The 22,909-nt window shown below is 36.7% G+C and overlaps 1 protein-coding gene across 2 annotated transcripts in view; it reads left to right on the top strand.

Moving 5' to 3' along the window:
- Positions 1–11,311: 11,311 nt before the first annotated feature.
- Positions 11,312–22,909, top strand: part of LOC149782365 (uncharacterized) — a 106,967-nt gene continuing 95,369 nt past the window's right edge. The window contains exon 1 of one of the 2 annotated variants that reach the window (XM_089933739.1): positions 11,312–11,454. The gene's annotated coding sequence lies outside the window, so the exon portion shown is untranslated. Of the gene's footprint in view, positions 11,455–19,614; positions 20,032–22,909 lie in introns of those variants that run through there. The other variant, XM_089933738.1, reaches the window with a different exon arrangement.

Genomic DNA, 22,909 nt, shown 5'->3' on the forward strand with positions numbered 1-22,909 from the left:
ACCTAAAGGTGCGATCCAGTACAATTCGGATTGAATGTCGCGCGCTGTGATGTCACAATGACAGCCACGGATATTGATAAACAAACTTGACTGTAACGATTCCACTCGACGCGCTGTTATGTTGACCCTATGCCGATAAATCAGCCATTCACCCGTGATGATATTGACTGTCGAGTGAGGGGCTGATATCACCTATTAATTAAAAGCTGCAATTATCTGCATCAAATTGGGCTTGCACACATCGATGTATATTTTATACACTTACAGGTATTCTCGTGGCTGTGCAACTACCATCGGCTGAAGGGTTCTTTTGGTGACATATAGATTATATTCCGGAGCAAATCATATGTTTGGTGACTTGTAAATCCACATGGAATAGCACAAACATATGTCATGTGGCCATTTTGAATTTCGCGCTTGATATGGCTGTTACCAATTACCGGTATGTGTCAAAAGTGTTCTCGAGTTTGTTCCGAAATGATTTGCATGCAGCAAAATTGCATATTTTAATGAACAGACCCACAACATCGTCCATCAGTATCTACACAGATTTATGGGGTTGATTTATTGGATTATGTTAACCCAAGTTTAGTACATGGCCACCATTGTAAAAGTTCACAGGGATAGCTAATTGTCGTCTGGAAGTTAATTGTTGACAGTTAATGTGCAAGATAGTTCAATAATCAGGATTGAATGGACTTTGGTTACAGAACATTAGTGTTGAAGTTTAAAAGAACAAGTAAATGTGCATACATGACCTATGTGACTTGTACTATAGACGAATCCGACGTACCCTCCTGATTCTTATCACCAATTTCATTCAAATACATTATGGAATGCACTGTGCATGTATTAGACAAAATGGACTTAATGAAATAATGTCGCATAGGTACGTATCCGAAGCTGGTAGAAATGAGTACAACACGGCACTTCTTCGAGCACAACGATATGATACAGTGGTCCAAATATAGTACAACTCTCCCGAGGCATGCTCTATTGTTCAGTGTCGATTAAACATCTGAGCTGTCTTGTGTATTCCGACTTTTCCTTCATATCAAATGGAGGTGTCGTTTTGTGTTATTCAATTATAATTCTACATATTCCGACTGTGATAATCCTCAAAAGATTATGTCAATCAATGCAGATCTGTTTCTATACATTGTATTACACACTATGCATTTTGTATTTGTCTTTAAAACCTTTTACTATTAGGGCGAATAAATGAATGTTTCTTCCAAGTCTCCATGTTACTGGAAAATTTATTCTCATGCTGAATACAAGAATCCTTTTTATTCAAACTCTCTATGTTATTGAAAAATTTACTATCTGGGTTAATACAAGAATGTTTCTTCCAAGACTACATATTAAATATTTCCTATCAGGGTGAACAGGGGATTGTTTTATCCAAGTGTCCGTGTTATTGAAAAGTTATTGCATATGCTGCATCTGAATTTTTTTTACAAACGCCGAACACCTGGCGCCATCTTGATTATATTAGCACCAACTCCTTGCCAGAATAGAATCTTGTGTAGTTCGATTGCGACTTTACATATTTCGACTGTGATAATTCCCAATCGAGCATTCTTCATGATTAATATGTTTGGAAACGGATGCGATAGTCTTGACAATGAGTAGATTATAAGAGTGTCGAATGGCAATTCAGCACAGTGATGACTAACCATATGGTGCTCATTAAAGGTAGAGCTCTAACATAGCATTGCATAAAAAAGAATATTTAAAGGAAGACAAACCTTCCAAATAAATTAAAGTATGATGTACTACAAGATAAAATGCAACAGAAAAAAAGATTTTAAAATTCTGTGGAATATGTATTCGTGGTTGGGTGGGTGGACGTACAGACAGACAGAATATGTATTCATAGGTGGGTGAGTGGCTGGCTGGATGGATGGAGGGACGGAAGGACTACAAACAGACAGACGGTTGTTGTTGTTCTTGGGCTTAACGCCATTTTTCAGCACACGATAGGTTATGCATGGCGGCCAGTATTAGTGGTGGAGGAAGAAACCGGAAAACCCCGGGAAGAACCACCGCCCCAAGAGAAGCTACTGGCAAGCTTTCTCACATACCCACAGACAGACAGACATATAGTAAAATAGATAGATAGATAGATAGATAGATAGATAGATAGATAGATACATAGATAGATATATAGATGGATAGAAAAATACAGATCTTGATAGTGATATACAGAAACTTAGGTTGAAAGAATTTTACATTTTTTATTAAAATGTTAGCAAATGTGTGTTTTTTATGCAGTCGGGTCTAGATAGGAGTAAAAGATGCAAAGGGTCCCGAAGAAAACGATCGTATAAAACCCATGGGTTTTACTTGACACGCCATCGTGAAACATCTAAAGTCCACACAACAGTATGATCTTTCCAAATTTACGTGAATATTTCACTGGAGAAATGAAACAAGATATCAAAATAACCTGCAAGTATCAACAATGGTTTTGGAAATAATCTGCCTGGGATTTGCAAATAAAATCTTGCAGAAAAAATCTAAATTGTTTTACGGATATAAAGATCAGTTATGAATCCTTATTCATCCCGTTTTTATCAGTACGCATGCATACGTTAGAGGGTTTTTTTTTCAGTATTTTATTTTATGAAAAACACGTTTCTTTTGCAACAACCATGAGTAGTAAAATTCAAGGATAAGTTCTGTATTCCGACTAGATTCCGACTCGTACATTAGCTAAAGGCAACGACATTAATCTGTAACAGATGTCAATAAAATCTTTGTATTAACCGTGTTGACGCGAAAATCTGAGGATAGCGTTGACAGAACAGTTGTTGATGTTGTTGTTGTTGTAGGGTTTAACGCCATTTTTCAGCACACGATAGGCTATACATGACGGTCAGTATTCATGGTGGAGGAAGAACCCGGGAAAACCCCGGAAAGAACCACTGACCCACGAGAAGCTAATTGTAAGCTTTCTCACATACCCACATTGGCCGAATCCGAGACTCGAACCTACGCAGACAGTGGTGAGATGGCAGTGATCCGTAACGGAGAGCGCTTTAGACCACTCGGCCACTTGGCAGAACAGAATGATTACATCAAGTTGTTGCAACAACGAATGGGCAATGTCTGATAAGAAGGATGTTGATGTTGATGTTGTGGGGTTTAACGCCATTTTTCAGCACACGATAGGCTATACATGGCGGCCAGTATTAATGGTGGAGGAAGAACCCGGGAAAACACCGGGAAGAACCACCGACCCACGAGAAGCTACTGGCAAGCTTTCTCACATATCCACATTGGCCGAATCCTAGACTCAAACCCACGCAGACAGAGGTGAGATGGCAGTGATCCGTAACGGAGAGCGCTTTAGACCACTCGGCCACTTGAGAGAACAGAATGATTACATATAACTGTTGCAACAACGAATGGGCAATGTCTGATAAGAAGGATGTTCTATTCCTATTTTTCTTGTTTGAGCTTATTATTTCCTAGTTGTTGTTTTCATAATGAGAGAGAGAGAGAGAGAGAGAGAGAGAGAGAGAGATAGAGAGAGAGAATGGGTCATGGTAATTATATCAGTCTTTATTCAATGACCAACTACCCACCCACCTCACCAAGGAAACAGAAAATTGTTCAGCCTTGTATTGTGTGTGGTAAGTGAAATTTACTCATAGCAAGAAAGAATATAAAAACTGAAGTCGAAACGATTAACCGAACATTCGAATCGGAATAATTTTTGTTACGAATATTGGAAAAGAAATTGGAAAAAATTACATAAGACCAATGAAATATCATTAAGTTGATGTAGATAACTAACGGCACTATATATATATATATATATATATATATATATATATATATATATATATATATATATATATATATATATATATATATATATATATACAATGCGAATTCATGAAAATAATCATAATACCCTTAAATCTCCATAGGTAGAGGATATACCAGACAGTACCAGACAGTTAGATCCCCATGCTAGGAGGATACACAAGACAGTTTCATCCCCATAGGTAGAGGACACACAAGACAATTAGATCCCCATAAGTAGAAGATATACCAGATAGCCCCATACTAAGAGGATACAATAGACAATTAGATCCCCATATGCATAGAATATACTTGACAGTTATATCCCCATACCAAGAGGCTACACAAGACAGTCATATTCCCATACCAAGAGGATGCGCCAGAGAGTTAGGTTCAACGTTCCCTCTAAGCGAATGGTAGATGTGCGTGCTATACATTGTGCAAGCATTACGGTGACTTGAGCAAATTTTTTAGATCATCATAAAACATCCGTATAAATTGCAAAAAATAATGCATAATACACTATAATTATTACGAGTCAACTGCGCGGAGAACAATTCAGCTGCGCGGGATGTCTGTGCAGTTACGCAGACGCGCGCAGCTTAGAAGGAACGTTGGTTAGGTCCCCATAACAAGAGGATATAAAAACGAAGAGTTACATCCTATGAATCAACAACGGGTTTCTCTCTGGAAAGCCAGACCCCACTCGAACTAGACAAGCATTAAAATACGCAATCTACATTTAAGAGTGAATAATTATACGGATCTTTTCCTTACTTACGTTTTGTAAGGAAAATCAATTTTAGTGAAATGTTTGCTAAAATATTCAAACAATGTATAGGTACCATGTGTTTTCAGTTTAGATTCAACAATGGCATAAACTAGAAAAATATGTGGGTGCCATGTGTTTTAGCGTGTTTGTGTTCGGTAATTGAATAAACTAGAACAATGTGACCTGACATTTCAAAAATGTCAAAAAGTGAAAATTGCCGATAATCAAATAACGTTGAATTAAACATTGGAAATAAAGAATATAATGTGTATGACCTACGTTGATGATTTAAGTCTTTAGGATCTAGACTGCCTCTTTAGGCCTTTAGGATCTAGACTGCCCCTTTAGGATCTATACTGCCCTTTTAGGATCTAGACTGCACCTGGAGTTTAAACTTTTATGCCCGACTTTTCGTTTCAGTTCAATTAGTATTATCAGATTAAATTTATAGATTATTTTGATTTATATCCGTGTATTACCACCATATCAAACGTGGAGAGAGAGAGAGAGAGATGTCTAATGCCAAATTTTTTTAAAATACATTTATGTCTAAGATTATTTTTATCATGAACACGATTTGTACATGAACATGAACATTAACGTAAACAGCTTTTCAAAATAAAGATAAAACTAAACATCGGCAAAAAATAGTAACGCGTATTCCTCTTTTTACGGTAAAAATGTTCTCAATTTACTCGATCGTTTTCCAAGATGAGTCTCGATTGTCTATCTTGAAGCCCAAGACACTGAATTATATTATCTCTGTTTTTATAATTGTTTATTGATTTCCCTACGGAGTTCATACGACTGCCTTACATGTCTAGCAGAAAGATAACCGTACATTCATTTTCTTCCTGGCTACACGATGGAAAACTGTACGCTCAATAGTTTGCAATATTTCCAGGCTTTTGAGCCCAGAATAATATTATTAACGTTGAAATCCGTACGCTTTATCCCTCGTGCGGGACGTTTTATTAAGGTTTACATTCGGTACATTAAAACACCAATATATGTCTCCTGATTTTTTAAGAAGACTAAACGAAACTGATAGGGAGTTTTACAATGATTATTTAAGAAGAAAGAGAATTGTACAGTAGTTTTATGTATCACATCTGAAGTCGAGAAATCCACAATACCTTTCTTTGATGTGAGTTATAAGTACAGACCAAAACTGCAGATGTACATATGTATGATGATTTATGATGAAATGAAATGGTTTAAGTCGAAAAGCATATAAACAGTGTCATGTCGAACCCAACCATGTCCTAATCGCTCGATCTAAACGACAAAGTTATGGCGAAATATGAATTTACGTTATGGGTTCGATCATAGTTTGACAAATTCAATGGTAGGATGCCGAAAAAATAATTTCCTTTGGCAACAAAGTTATTTCGTGTGTGTGTGTGTGTGTGTGTGTGTGTGTGTGTGTATGTGTGTGTGTGTGCGGATTACGGCAATATTGTAATTTCGTTTGGTTGCTGTTTTATGGCAACAAAGTACTGTCGGTTTTATTTGTGTTTTACGGTAACAAAGTAATTTCGTCTGGTTTGCTGTTTTACGGTAACAAAGTAATTTCATTAGATTTAGTGTTTTACTGAAACAAAGTAATTTCTTTTGGTATCGTGTCTTAGGCAACACAAGTGGGTTATATTGAGTCCTGTCAATTGGAGTAGAGTCCCTTTCCAAAAGACAACAGGACCTGACAAAGTTAACCTTTAACTCATGTGTTATGCAGCAAGTCATACTTACAAACTATCTGCTTGTATACATACATACATACATACATACATACATACATACATACATACATACATACCAATAACGTTATGGACATCCACTGAAATCTATCACGAACATTTCCTGTTTATCAAACTGTCTTCTGGACCCTGCACAGTGTATTGTCTGGCAAAAAATGAATAACGACACTTCCATCAGAAATATGCCCCATTTACTACCGTAATGCGGGGGGCCCGAGTGGCCGAGTGGTCTAAAGCACCCTCCGTTACGGATCACTGCCATCTCACCTCTGTCTGCGTGGGTGCGAGTCTCAGATTCGGCCAATGTAGGTATGTGAGAAAGCTTGCCAGTAGCTTTTCGTGGGTCGGTGGTTCTTTCCGGTGGTTTTCTCGGGTTCTTCCTCCACCTTTAATACTGGCCGCCATGTATAACTTATCTTGTGCTGTAAAATGGCGTAAAACACAACAACAACAACCGTGATGCTTTGCACACACACACACGTTTTTTTTTCTTCTTCAGCCTGACTTGACAGGTTGACTAAAATAAATAGATGGATTGACTGAAATATAATACGTTAAATGCCTTTATTATTCGCGTTAGATATGCAATCTGATATTAAAATCATAAGATAAAATTAATGAATATAGATTTGGGATATTGTCTTTAGAAATGTGAGTCTGGTATAGCTGGATGATAAATCACTTGAATTATTGAGGAAACGTCACAAATCTGATAATTCACAAACGCCCGAAGAAAATAAATACGTATTTATGAACAAGACCAGCGACGATTATCGTTAAACATTTCCAAAGCTGAGACAAGCTATACAAATACAGAAGAGAGACGGTCACGCGGATTCACCGATATAATGGCGAAGATAGACAGAAAACATTGGTAGGCAATTGTGTTGAAAACGAATCATGTCGATCAGCAAGCAACTATTTTAATTTATAATTATATTTTATCCAGTAAGTTCACAGGTTTCTGTTTATTTCTCTTGCATCGTTTTCTTTTAGTTTGTTGTTGTTGTTTTGCTTCTCCAAACGACATTTTTATAACTGATTTACTGCTGTGTAAGGTGTTCCTGGTATAAACAGGATCTTTCCTGGAGCTACTGACATGAAGACGACAAAAAAAAAAAAAAAATAATAATGAAAAGCAAATCTCTAGTCGTTGAAACAGCTGTGCCCTATCCCAAAATCATACCAAGGGGCACAGAAAACGGGGCAAATCGTGACCCTTCATACAAGCATATTAATATCGTACGGTCTGTTGTGACATGAACTTGGAGTGGGTGGGTGGGTGGATACTTTTGCCAGTTTGTGCTGGTAAGCATCCCAAATAATTAAAATAAACAGAGAAACGGAATATATAAATTCAGGAGAGGAGCCCTTGTAAAGATGTTAAAAGTAGTGTACAAATAACCATTTTTCATTTAACAATAGATGTGCATGCAGTGAACTAAAAACCTCAACGAACTTTATCTTGGAGTGTACAATACCTGAACTAATTAAAAAAGGCATTCACACAACACCCCCTCCATTGATGCCAACATCTTCATATTTGTTATCATTCTTTTTTCTCATTTATTATTTTGCAAGTATACAATAGCATGTTTCCTCTATAAACGCATTTATGTTACTGTTTGATATTATTGCAATATTGTATGTACAAGTTTGTTTTAGTACCTCATTAAGATGCTTCAATGTTTGCAATATTATGCTTTCATTTTTCACATATGCCACACTGTAAAAGCAAATATTATTGGTAATGAGGAGAGAGCTTGAAATAAGATTATGGCTATTACTAAATTCTCCATATTTCTTATTTGATTTTATGTGTCATCCGAAATTATTATTCGATTTGGTGTATCATCCAACATGAAAATTAATTTTTATGTCCTTTCCCCAATGATTATTCGACTTCATGTACCAGTAGCTTCTCGTGGGTCGGTGGCTCTTTCCGGGCATTTCCCGGGTTCTTCCTCCACCATTAATACTGGCCGACATGTATATCCTATTGTGTGCTGAAAAATGACGTTAAACCCTACAACAACAACAACTCAAAACATTCCACAATGACTATTCGACTGCATGTACTTTTCACGATGATTATTCGAGTGTATGTACATTCCACAATGATTATTCGATTTTAGATACTTTCCACAATATTTATTCGATTTTATTTACTTTCCACGATGAATATTCAACTTTATGTGTTTTCCACGAAGATTATTAGATTTTTATAAAATGTACTTTCCACGATGATTATTAGTGCTTATGTACATTCCACGATGAATATTCAACTTTATGTGTTTTCCACGATGATTATTAGATTTTTTTAAATGTACTTTCCACGATGATTATTAGTGCTTATGTACATTCCACAATGACTATTCGACTTCATGTACTTTTCACGATGATTATTCGAGTGTATGTACATTCCACAATGATTATTCAATTTTTAGATACTTTCCACGATATTTATTCGTTTTTTTTATACTTTCCACTATGATTTTTCGATTTTATGCCCTTTCCACGATGATTATTAGTGTTTATGTACATTCCCCGAGGATTATTCCATTTTAGGTACTTTCCAATATGATTATTCGTTTTAGGTACTTTCCACGATGATTATTCCATTTTAGGTACATTTCAGAATTTTTTTTATCACATGTATTTTCCACAATGATTGTTCGAATTTGTGTACATTCCACGATTACTTCTGAAAATAAATACTGTCTCGATCTCATAAAAATCAATTAGAATTTACATTTTAGTAAACAAAGGACGGGGTATCAAAATCTTGTGTTTTTATGTCCACCTCAACATGCTCCGACATGTAATCTTGCAATAATAAAAGTCACCCAGGTAACGAAAGCTATGGATCGGATGTATATTTACTACTGATTTAAACTAACAACAATAAATTAAGCAGAACGAGTAAGCAATCTGACACATCGCATTCATAGTGTACATAGTTTATTAACGTGTCAACTTGTGTACACATATGTCACCTGTCATGTACACTATTCAGGTACGTAGTTGTGTGTATATATATAACAAACGGAGAAACAAGAGGGGTAAAAGCAGAATAGAGATTAGAGAGGGATTACAAAATATGCATGCACACATCATACAGTAAAACGAAATTTAAAAAAAAATAAAACTCTGAAAAAGTGATCCATAAAAGCCTACTTCATGACATAACAATAAAGCAAAACACAACATGCAAGAAAAGAACCTAGTAAAAGGAAAGATAACTTAAAACAATTAAAAAGGACCAGAAAGACTATGGTCACTAAAGACTCCTAACTTGTATAGGGAAGAAAGATAAGGAAACCCCAGTAACAGGGTATACCTGAAGGAATGGGAAGATAAACTAAAGAAACCCTAATATTTACCAAAATTTGAAGCAAGGAAAGCAAAAGAAACAGATTTACCTCATTCAATTCTGTTTTTAAAAATTAAAACAAGCCTTTTGAACGATAATGAGTGTCGTCTCTAAAGCTCTAACCAGTTATATATGCTGGGACGGACTTAGGTAACCACAAATAACATTTCATAAAATGTGTATAGATAGTTAACGAATGACGTCATCAGGCGCCATGTTCGTGGTCAGCGGGCAGATTTAACGTTGACTCTGTATGGTGTTTGTAAGCTGAAATAAATTCATTGAATCTCAAGTTACTTTTACGAAAGCTTTATGTAAATCAAGCTTTATGTTAGTGTCTATATTTATGATTTATAAGTTGAATTTGCTTCAGTTTGCGTTTTTAAAAATGGTAAATTTTGGTGATCGCATATAGGAGAAACTGCCAGTCTGCCCATTGTCCAGGTAAGATGGGCAGAATATCGTCTGCTAGTGACCTTATTGGGAAGCATCTATAGGCGTTACATGTTTCCGTTTCTGCACGAAAATCATGCAAATCAGCGCCAGACTATGAATTACTTGAGACGTAACAGGCGTACATATAGCTTGCATATGCAACACATTTTCAACCACACTAACACGCATTAAAACTATTTACATCTATCACTAATACACAAATTGTATGCGAATACTTTGTGGTATGAATAATGCATTTGTTTGACTGCAAAAAGATGACGCAAAAAAGCCAACGACAAATAAACAGAATACATAAAAGAAATGAGCGGCATCCATTGGTAACAACTGTGCAGAAATTGACCAGGCTCTGGCTCGGCGTTAGATATCTCGGAGTCAGCGAGTGACATTGAATGTATTAGTCAGGTGAAATCAAATTGCAGTGGTTTCCCTTTGAACAATCACTGATCATTCTGGTACTGGGGACCGAAACTATCCAATGAAAGTGCAGCTGTACATAATTTATAACATAAGGAGATATATTCCCAATATTTCTAGAATGATCTAGGCTATACACAGACTTTGGAATTAACTGGTAATTTTTGCATGCACATTGGGGCTCCGGGTGGACGAATGGTCTACAGCGCTCGCCTCTGCAAATCACTGACATCTCAACGCTGTCTGCTTGGGATCGAGTCTCTAGCTCACCCAACGTGGGTATGTGACTAACTTCCTGGAGCTACCCGTGGGTTCGTAGTTCTCCCCGGAGTCCTCCTGTGTTCTTCGTCCAAATATGCTAGCTAATATGTATATCTCATCATGTGCTGAAAATTAACTCGCGTTAAACCCATAACAACGAAAACAATAACAATCATTAAATATTTATGTATTAAAACATAGAATTTGATAAGATGTGTATCCCCAGTAAAGTGTGCGACGATTGAGTTCCAGAGAAAAAAGATAGATGTGATTTAAATTGTTCAAAGACTCTTTCCTACTACTATCGAATATCCAGCTTTTGTGCAGTCTGTGTCAGAACTATGTTACCAACACTATCACCTGTTATTTCTCCGATTTTATCAAATCCTAGTCGTTTTGAAACAAGAGTGCTATATCAGTCCAGCACGAGCCCTAGGGAACTTACCCACATTTTACATAACTCCTAATTGTATACTTCCACCGTACATCAGCAACACTGTTAGCTCTGCTTGATCGAGCGTGTCCTACACTCATCGCCAAGATTTGCAAGGAGGAGAGTGCGCAGTGATTTTCAATACAGCAATACGAACATTCCGTGATTTAAGGTAGATTTTCTGATCTTTCCCTCCACTAATGTACGCTCACGCAATTCTTCATTCGTACAGATGTAAAGATTGCCGTACAGAATCACACGGTGGGTATAATCTGTCTTATAATGTATTACAAGTGTCAATCTTGTACAATAACCTTTTACTCGATATTTGAAGCATTCGCCAATTTTACCTAAACATACCAAGTATTAGTTACACTTAAGACAGTATCTGTTAAACAAACAGGTATTCGTTTCCTCCACTGATGTTTGTTTTTGTTTACACTTTTGATACGATACAAGATTACGGCTCTCTCTCTCTCTCTCTCTCTCTCTCTCTCTCTCTCTCTCTCACACACACACACTGTTTAATTTTGGGCATCGTTATAAAATAATATGCATGTTTATGTATTCTTTTTACCAGAGGAGGATATGTAAAATACTAAAGGTTTATTAAATGACCAGTGAAAGGTGCATTTAAAAAAAAAAAAAACAAACAAACAATAAAAGTCATTATTTGCAGTTTCAACCTGTTTGGGTAATGAGACTAGTAGACTCCACGAATCGTCACATTTCCTACTATACTTTGTAATGGCAGTGAAATACGCGGCAAAGACGATTTGTTTATTTTGCTTTGTTCGCGCCATTCCTCAAGTCGTAATGACTCATACAAGAGACAAAGGACTTCCGGGGAGTTCATATTTGTTTCTCTTAGCTGTGTCACTAATTTTAAGATACTGGTTTGATATGTGTTTATGTGGGTTTTTTTTTAAAACGTAGATTTAACAGTTGTAGTCATATCGCTAAGTGTGAGTGTGTACTTGTGTGGGATTTTTAACGTAGCTTTAATAAGTTGAGTCATATTGCTATGATGTCTGCAGTGTGGCAGTTTATGGTGATGTCTACCACTGGGACTGGATGCAGGAGGTCGCGGGTTTGAACCCGGGCCGAGTCAAATCAAAGACAAAATTGGTACTTAAGCTGCCTCGCTAGGTGCTCAGCATTAAGAGGTTAGTGTTAGTACTGGACAGCCTGGTGTTAGGATAATGTGACTGGGTGGGACATCATGCTACCTGTCTGCCGCATGATGCTCCAGTGCTATACCTATACATACCTATAAACTGGTACACTTCAGACACATCATGTACAATAACCTTTTACTCGAGTTTTGAAGCATTCGCCAAGTTTACCTAACACGCACATACACATCGTATTAATTCGAAAAGTTCACGTCACTCTTGACAAATTTATTATAAAACTTATGCTTATCAAAGTTCATTTTACTGTTGCATTATAGTATCTGTTATGACGGAAAAACAGAAAGAGACACAGGTCACCAATAGTCACCAGAACAAACATTGCATGAATAAAGTCACATTTAAGTTGAGATTCAATACAATAAAACTGTACAGGACTTAACAAAAATAATTTTATTATTTCGTCTTTAGGCACGTGAAAATGTACAATACCACGTATTATGACATATTTTATGATACATTTCATAACACAATGTAGGGTAACACGCCGTTTAGACCATGAGTGCCAAGGTCTATGTTTTTCACAACAGACATTAGTGTCACATCTAATATTAATCAAAAGGACGATTGCTGTCACATATTTCATTTTTTGGGTTTCCAAGTGCCAACCTGAGATTGCCTGAGTTTGTCATGAGGCGTTGGGCAAGTGAATTTATCCAGTCCAAAACACGTTATTTTACTTCTTTTTCTTATAATTTATCAACTATATATAAGCGTTTTCATAATGATGCTTCTAAATTATGAGAATAAATTAATTATTTAAAAATTTCGCTTTATTGACGAAACAACTTTATAACTATGAATTTAATATTTTGACCTTTGTATGGGACCTTTTCTTCTCTCATTTTTCCGTTATTTGTTCCCGTCACTTCCTTGTTGGAAGGAATTCGCTATGACAAGAAGAGATATAGAGAACACCAAGAACAAGAACAAACTATCGCGCTTTTCAATGCAGCAAACCAGCACTGGCATCCATGTTTAGGATTATGTTTTGTGGGGTGATGGTGGGGTTAGGGTTGAAAGGATGGCCGGCATTTTAAGATCCTTAAATCAAGTTTGTTTTTGTTTTTGTTTTGCTTTTTGTTTATAGTTCCATTGCCGTATTTCGCCAGTTACTTGAAACAGCTAATTATACACAAGATAAAGCAAACTGCAGAGTCTCGGCTGAAGTCATAGTTTTGAAGATTGTGTCAAGAAGTGCTATTTGTTATGCATTGATCAGCTAATGAAATTATTTCGCTTTAATAAACTAAATTCAACAAAATCAGTAATGGTGGTTTGCAACTTTACACCGGATACAATGGACAAAACTTAAGAATTGCCTCATATCTCTGCTGTGTTTTCAGTTTATTGTTTGTCCATACCCTGAACGTAAGAGGGGCCCCGAGTGGCCGAGTGGTCTAAAGCGCTCTCCGTTACGGATCACTGCCATCTCACCTCTGTCTGCGTGGGTTCGAGTCTCGGATTCGGACAATGTAGATATGTGAGAAAGCTTGCCAGTAGCTTCTCGAGGGTCGGTGGTTCTTTTCGGGGTTTTCCCGGGTTCTTCCTCCACCATTAATACTGGCCGCCATGTATAGCCTATCGTGTGCTGAAAAATGGCGTTGAACCCTACAACAACAACAACTGAACGTAAGATTTATATATGTATGGCACCATATCTTTATAGAGATATATACCGGAATTCAGGAATTTACAAGAAAACCATATTTAATTTCCTTGATCGTCTACAAATATTAGGTCTATTCCACTGTGGTAGCCATGAAAACTAACGTGATGAGAACCAAGGCGTTTTGTACACTAAACATAGAAAATGCATTAAACTGCGCCTCCAACAAAACGAATACGGATGCACGTGACTTAATTGGATTGGGCCGATAACAGTTTAATGTGGTGCTAATGCCGGTGTTTCTAGAAAGAAACGATCTGACTACATGAGCATTCCAGGATCCTTAAAGTTTGATCATATTTCAGAAAGAAACCGCAATTAAACGTTTACATGCTAAGTAATGAAGATGGTGATAGGCGGTTACTGACGGTCGGTTATATAAACTCTGTAGACACTCACACAAGACTTTTTTCACTCCTAGGTACAGATTCGCGGGATTTCTAATTCCTGTCTGCAGTCAATATTTTTATATGATTTGTATGACCTTGTTCTGAGGTGCACATAATCAGTTTTGAAACCATTCGAAGACGTACACAGTTCTTAGGAGTGTAAGGCAAATACTATTCGAGAAAGTTGAAACACGCGATGGTAAGAAATTGTCTAATTGTTCGAAGTCCACGTCCTTTAGTCATTGTTTCAGGGACGGACGGAACACTGTTTTATTTTTCAGCAGGATGGGACATTTTTCTTTGTTTTAGTATTCTCTCTCTCTCTCTCTCTCTCTCTCTCTCTCTCTATATATATATATATATATATATATAGTTAGTTTTAAAATAATATATAAATTGTAAAACATTGAATATATATAAAGGAATACATACATACATACATACATACATACATACATACTTGGTGATGTTGTTGTGGACTTTGCAGTGCATTATTGTTGGTACACCTATGTGCCATGTATAGTAGTAGTTAATCATGTGCTGAAACATGGTGTTAACCTAACGAAACTACTAAAACAGATACTTCTTGCTTTTGCAGTACGTTATTATGGGTCCACTTCAAGGTGCTGTGGACCTTACGGTACGTTATTATGGGTCCACTTCAAGGTGCTGTGGACCTTACGGTACGTTATTATGGGTCCACTTCAAGGTGATGTGAGCCTTACGGTACGTTATTGTGGGTCCACTTCAAGGTGATGTGGGCCTTACGGTACGTTATTATGGGTCCACTTCAAGGTGATGTGGGCCTTACGGTACGTTATTATGGGTCCACTTCAAGGTGATGTGGGCCTTACGGTACGTTATTATGGGTCCACTTCAAGGTGATGTGGGCCTTACGGTACGTTATTATGGGTCCACTTCAAGGTGCTGTGGACCTTACGGTACGTTATTGTGGGTTCACTTCAAGGTGCTGTGGACCTTACGGTACGTTATTGTGGGTCCACTTCAAGGTGTTGTGGACCTTACGGTACGTTATTATGAGTCCACTTCAAGGTGCTGTGGACCTTACAGCACGTTATTATGGGTCTAATTCATGGTGTCCTTTGGACTTTGCAATACATTATTATTATTATTGAAAGAGGATGTTGTGACAATCGTGTAGATCATTCAGAGTTGTGTAAAGTCGTTTTATGTGACAAAGATATTTAAACTAGTTGGCATGAGAAATTCTCATGAATTGTTAGAAAATCGTATTATATTCTGTATTTAAAAGTTTTGTATGATAGTATAAAACGCCTCTTTGATGTTGGTTGAATTGTATACTCAAAAGTTTCATACTTTGTACAGGGTTTGATTTGTAAAGAAAAATATTTTCCCTGGTTTTCCTCACGGTGTATTCTGACCAAGTACATCATATATGTTGTTAAAATAACGTTTGTAAGTTGGGTTATAGAGTATACAGTTTGGCTTTATTCAAATGCACATCTCTCCGAAAACTGCTAGCTCCACTTGGTCATTTCTAACCCCTGGACGTAAGAGGTATATATATACAAAAGTATAAAAACAAAGAATAAAACTAGCCGATGACTGTATATTTTGTAAAATTCATTAAGTGTACTTATAGTAGTTAGTATTTTTTACTCTGACAAAATTTATGTTCTTTATTTTAATAACTGCTAAACCTAGTGTACTTTGGACTTGACCAAGTTCCTTTTTTAGGCACATGGATGCAGCCATTTCAGTTAGTTCTCTGTTTTATTTTCGTAATACCACATGCAATGAAATTTCAGTCACAGTACATTAAACGTAGCATAGAGGTATGCCAGCATTCTCTACCGTGCTTGTTGCAAATGCACACAACATCACCTTATTTATGTTCCACTTTCAGAAATACTTAACAACTGTTAAGCGGAACCAGACGTCAGTCTCTAAAAGTTGCTTAATTGTGTAAGACGTCAGCGTGTAAACTTTTGTTTAATTGTATGAGATGCCAGTCTGTCAACTTTCGCTTAATTGTATAAGACGTTCGCCTGTAAACTTGTGTTTAACTGTATGAGAAGCCAGCCTGTAAAGTTTTGTTTAATTGAATGAGACGTTTTATAATACGCCAGCCTGTAAAATGTTGCTTAATTGTGTAAAGACGCCAGCCTGTAAACTGCTGCTTAATTGTTTAAGACATCAACCAGCAAACTGCAGCTCTGTTGTATGAGACGTCAGCAGGTAAACTTTTATTTAACTATATGCGACGCCAGCCTGTAATATATTGCCTAACTGCATTAGATGTCAACCTGCAAACCTTTCCGTAATTGTATGAGATGTCAGCCCGTACATGTTTGTTTAATTGTATGAGACGCCAGCCTGTAAACTGTTGCTTAATTGTATAAAGACGCCAGAATGTAAACTGTTACTTAATTGTATGGGATATCAGCCTTTAAACTGTTGCCTAATTGTATGTGATATCAGCCGTTAAACGGTTGCTTAATTGTATGTGATATCAGCTTTTAAATTGTTATTTAATTGTATAAAGACGCCAGCCTGTAAACTGTTACTTAATTGTTTGGGATATCAGCCTTTAAACTGTTGCCTAATTGTATGTGATATCAGCCGTTAAACGGTTGCTTAATTGTATGTGATATCAGCTTTTAAATTGTTATTTAATTGTATAAAGACGCCAGCCTGTAAACTGTTACTTAATTGTTTGGGATATCAGCCTTTAAACTGTTGCCTAATTGTATGTGATATCAGCCGTTAAACGGTTACTTAATTGTATGTGATATCAGCTTTTAAATTGTTATTTAATTGTATAAAGACGTCAGCCTGTAAGCTGTTACTTAATTGTGTAAAGACGCCAGCCTGTAAACTGTTACTTAATTGTATAAAGACGTCAGCCTGTAAACTGTTACTTAATTGTATAAAGACGTCAGCCTGTAAACTGTTAATTAATTGTATAAAGACGTCAGCCCGTAAACTGTTACTTAATTGTATAAAGACGTCAGCCTGTAAACTGTTACTTAATTGTATAAAGACGTCAGCCTGTAAACTGTTAATTAATTGTATAAAGACGTCAGCCCGTAAACTGTTACTTAATTGTATAAAGACGCCAGCCTGTAAACTGTTACTTAATTGTTTGGGATATCAGCCTTTAAACTGTTGCCTAATTGTATGTGATATCAGCCGTTAAACGGTTACTTAATTGTATGTGATATCAGCTTTTAAATTGTTATTTAACTGTATAAAGACGTCAGCCTGTAAGCTGTTACTTAATTGTGTAAAGACGCCAGCCTGTAAACTGTTACTTAATTGTGTAAAGACGTCAGCCTGTAAACTGTTAATTAATTGTATAAAGACGTCAGCCCGTAAACTGTTACTTAATTGTATAAAGACACCAGCCTGTAAACTGTTAATTTATCGTATAAAGACGTCAGTCTGTAAACTATTTCTTAATTGTATGTGATATCAGCCGTTAAACGGTTGCTTAGTTGTAATGTAATATCAGCCTTTAAATTGTCATTTAATTGTATAAAGACGCCAGCCTGTAAGCTGTTACTTAATTGTGTAAATACGCCAGCCTGTAAACTATTACTTAATTGTATAAAGACGTCATCCTTTAAACTGTTGCTTAACTGTATGGGACATCAGCCTGTAAACTTTTGTTTGATTGTATAAGACGCCAGCACGCAAAATAAAATTGTCGTCGGCTGTTAACACTTTTGTGCACCGTATAAAAAGAACAAAATCTTAACTTAATACTCATTATAAATCTTCGTTGTGATATATGCTCCTTTTCGGATTGCAACATTATCGTTTGCAACCCAATTCTGAAAATCGAAGTGTGAATTCTTGGAAAGCTCATGTAGATCGAATCATGACAGCAGACTTGTACATGTGGGGTGGATCTGCGTAAAGTTGGGAAAGCCAAGTCAACCAATCAACGTCGGCATTTCGAAGTGAATTGACAGATTCGCCTGATGAGTCATCTTTCTAACACCGATATACTAAGTTTTATTAGTGAATTCGAAACTTCATAGTAGACCGACCTTAAATTAATTGTGGCTAATTTATAGATAGCGCGAAACTATTTTGATCAGGGCCGTCTTAACAACATTGTAGGCTCTGGGCAAAGCAATGCACTGGGGCCCCCTACCGGCCCTACCCACCCACAGGAATAAAAGGCTAGAAGCGTGAGGCCCTGGGCAACTGCCCAGTGTGCCCATGCCTTAAGACGGCACTGACTTTGCTATGCGAAATGAAATATTCATGTGCAAAATAATTTGAGGTATATAACCTCAAATATGACAAGATATTTGTTGCTTTACAGCACAACAACACAAGAAGGTCATTTAGTGCCGAGGCAATTGGATTAACGTACCTTGCTCAAGGACACACAACTGTAGCCGATCCAGATATATATATATATATATATATATATATATATATATATATATATATATATATATATATATATATATTGAACAAAGGGCAATAAAACTAACACTACATTAATTTCTAATCACTACCTTAAATTCACGAGGTGAATCAGTCTTTTCAGACCCTTTTTTGCCATTTTAAGAGGAACCATTTCGTAAATTAATTATCTTCTAAGGTATAATTGCAATGAAAAGAAAAATTGATATGACCATTCAGCGTAATTTTCCAATTTAATGATGAAAATTATGTTAAATATTGACTTGTGTTGTTGAATAGTCCACGGTAATAACTGTAGTGAATAACTAGGTATATATAATGAAATCGGTCGAGTGATGTTATGCAATGACAGTGACCCTCCCAATCCAGTCTGGTCATTGTTACCTATTGACACTTTGGTGTGGTGTCGAGAGCGATTAAGGAAACCCGAGTAACGCGAAAACCATGTCTGAAAGATAGGACGATGTACCGACCATTTACTTAGGCCAGATTTAATGTATATACATGTGGCCATGCATCTGTAAGGCTACGCTGCCGGCAGTTTCCGAATTTAACTCAGCACGTAATTCATGGAGATGAGTGTAGATGAACTCTTACTGTGTATGTGTTCATCACCAGAATGAGGCTGGTAGAGCGGCATAACTATAGCCAACGTTGGTGCAAGTTAACAGTGTTACTGCTGGGCGGTGACTGTGTTTACATGCGTATAGTTAGTTCCAACTTCCTGCACTTCTAGCATTTTAACATTTTAGCTGTGTGAAATCTGGCACCATGTATTACAATAGTTGATCATATCAGTCCAGAAATTGGGTCGGCATCGGCTCAAACGTATTATTTTTGACAAAACTATGTTCATTAGATGTTAAGCAAGGCAATAGGTTTTGTAAGCGGGACAATGTACCCTTTCATCAGTGTAGAGGAAAAATGAAAACATTCAATTGGAGAAGTTTTAGGCCAAGTGTATACAGGTAGAGAACATTGTGCAGTGGGTGTTTTCAAGAGCTCTTGTACATCCTGTGTACCTGGGATTTATGCAATAGAAAGGATTTAGAGGCGCCTAACGCGGAGTCAAGGTAAGTTATCAGAAATTCATAAAAAATGCACGTATAATGTACATAGCTTCGGGGTGTCATTTTATATCAAACTTATCGTTCAGTAATGTCATATTTGCAGAAACGGATTAATCATGATCATAGGTAAATGGTATATATTTATATTATGCGATTTAATTGCCTTATTTCTGAATTATTCAGGTCTCATTCTATTATGTTGTCGGTCCAGTGCATTTAACGTCCCTGAGAAAGAGAATATATCGTGCTACCTGTTGCAGCTTCGTACAGTGGCATTTATTGTATAAAAAAAAAAAGACTTTTGTACTAGAATTTCGTGTTGTGCGATTGTTGTATATATTTGCATTCAAACCCATTTGCTCGGATAAAAAATATACATGTATAAAAATATTTGTGGAGGGGAAAAATACTCTCGACTTCCAGTATGTTGAACGGGCTTTCCAACCGTTATGAATACTTGTTTAAGCGTATATATTTTCACGTTATCATAAGACGGGACATGCACTAACATGGCCACCAATCTGTTTGTTGTACGCGTCACTTTTGGCCATGCGAAGAAATTGGTGAAAATGCAGGTGAAACAGTTGTCCAGTGTTGACGGATAGTTCTTTTCTGATCGTGTTCACATGTATGAAAGCAATTTTTATTGGCCATTAATTATATTTGTGTAATCCCTGTTTATGTTGAGTTCATTCTGTTTCTGATTACATAAACCGTGTCTGACATGTCATGCATGAGATGGCGAAAGGATCAGATGCTTTAACGTATATACTCGTGTGTAAGATTAGCTGCACACTGAATACTCCATGCCTTCCGTCGTATAAGGCCCCTTCACAATAGGGTCCTTGCAGTTTGTTGGGAATACTAAGTACACCAAACAAGATAGACCCTTATATGCCTGCGCATGATGCAACGGCAGATCAGGGTCTATGCTTGCATAACAATTTTTACGGTTACCACACTGAAGATGAGGTCGTTCGCGAATTCAGACACCCTCGAGCGATGCTTGAGAGAAGAAATCGTTGCCTGTGCGTGTCAGAAGTCTTTGGGGGTTGGTGGTAGATATGTAAAGGGTCATGATGAGATGAGTCATAGCTTTAGAATAATGCTCAATCGTTTACTTACTTATTACCCGTCTTTTTTAGTGAATATATGTATGTGTTCCATACATTGCCCATAAATAGTATCATTGAGCTCTAAACATGCCATATGTTACAGGAATCACTGGGAAATACATGTACTCGAAAACGTGTTGTGAAATCGAGTGTTCAAGACCACAATTATACTTCCTTTATCAATTAAACAACAAAAACGCATATCTAAAAATGATAAATATTACTGGAGTGCACGAATTTAAATTGTGTTGAAAGTATTTTCTATTTATCTATAGGTTTGTTTTCACTGTGTTATAATATTGCCAATACGTATTACCATAACGTGTTTCAGTGTTAAATCACTTGTGTTATAATATTGCTAATGCGTGTTACCATAACGTGTTTCAGTGTTAAATCACTTGTGTTATAATATTGCTAATGCGTATTATCATAACGAGTTTCAGTGTTAAATTAATGGTGTTACATTACTTGTTGTTTTATGCTGAATCGTGTTGTAGTCATTTTTTGGCGTGGCTAAGTCACAGAAAAAGATTTTGGCGAGGGTCATGTGTTCCAAGGTACTGAACATCTTTTCCTTGGACGGGTAACATTCTTATAAATTATTTGCAACAGCGAGAACATGCGAATGCTATTCGGAATCTTTCTTCATATTCCACTATATATCATAATCAAAGGCACATAAACAGAATAATGTCTTTGACTACATATTAATTACATATTCTCATTCCCTGACTTTTTGCAAACATAAATGTCGAGGAAATAGCAATCGCTAAGAATCTCCTACCGTCCATCACATAACTTTACACCAGATACCGTTCATCACATGGACTCATCCTACAACTTTACACCAGATATCGTCCATTACACAAATTCATCCTACAAAATTTACACATGATAACGTCTATCGCACAGACTCATCCTACATATTTGCCGTCCATTACACAAACTCATCATACAACTTTACACCTGATGAGATACATTCTCTATGATGTACACATGGTAGAACAGTCTTATGTGAATAAAGCCCACACCCTGATCATCACGAGTGTAGTAACATCTTAAACACTGAGCAACCATTGAGTTAGGATTGTGTGTGACTCGTCACAATTGTTTTTCGTCTGTTTTTAAGTCACAATATTGCGCGTATTCTCGCTTACTATGTCCAAGTCGTTGCTTGAAGATACTGTTTGCAACCCAGCCAGATTGAAATCAATATAATAGTCTTATAAAATATAACTTTAAAAAAGTTTGTTTTGAAATCAAAAAGTCAATTATAATTTAAGTAAAACATTACAGATAGTGCTAGAGTAAGGTTTAACATTATTTATTTGACGGGGGTGGGTATGTAACCTTTCTGGTTGAACTATAACATTATTTATTTGACTGGGGTGGGTATATAACCTTTCTCGTTGAACCACAACATTATTTATTTGACGGGGGTGGGTATGTAATCTTTCTCGTTGAATCACAATGTCCTGTTGTTCATGATAGCAACATGTACATGCACATGGGGTACGTATAATCTTTCTTTTCCTTTGTGTTGGAGAATGTTAAACACTTGTGTAATTGGAAAAAAGTGGGGAGGGGGTCTGTAAAATTTACCCATTAGCCAAGGGTGGCCTTTGTTAGTTATGACTTGTCAGTTGTAAACAAAAGATTTCAATAAACTGCTAACGAATGCCAGCTGTGTGTGAATTGTTACTTAATCGGGTGGCGGAAATAAAGGTTTTACATCTAGAAGGGCATGTTGAGGGATTTGAGTGGGA

The sequence above is a fragment of the Sinohyriopsis cumingii genome, chromosome 15, assembly GCF_028554795.1.
Source record: "Sinohyriopsis cumingii isolate HCF-2022 chromosome 15, ASM2855479v2, whole genome shotgun sequence".
NCBI classification, from domain to species: domain Eukaryota; kingdom Metazoa; phylum Mollusca; class Bivalvia; order Unionida; family Unionidae; genus Sinohyriopsis; species Sinohyriopsis cumingii.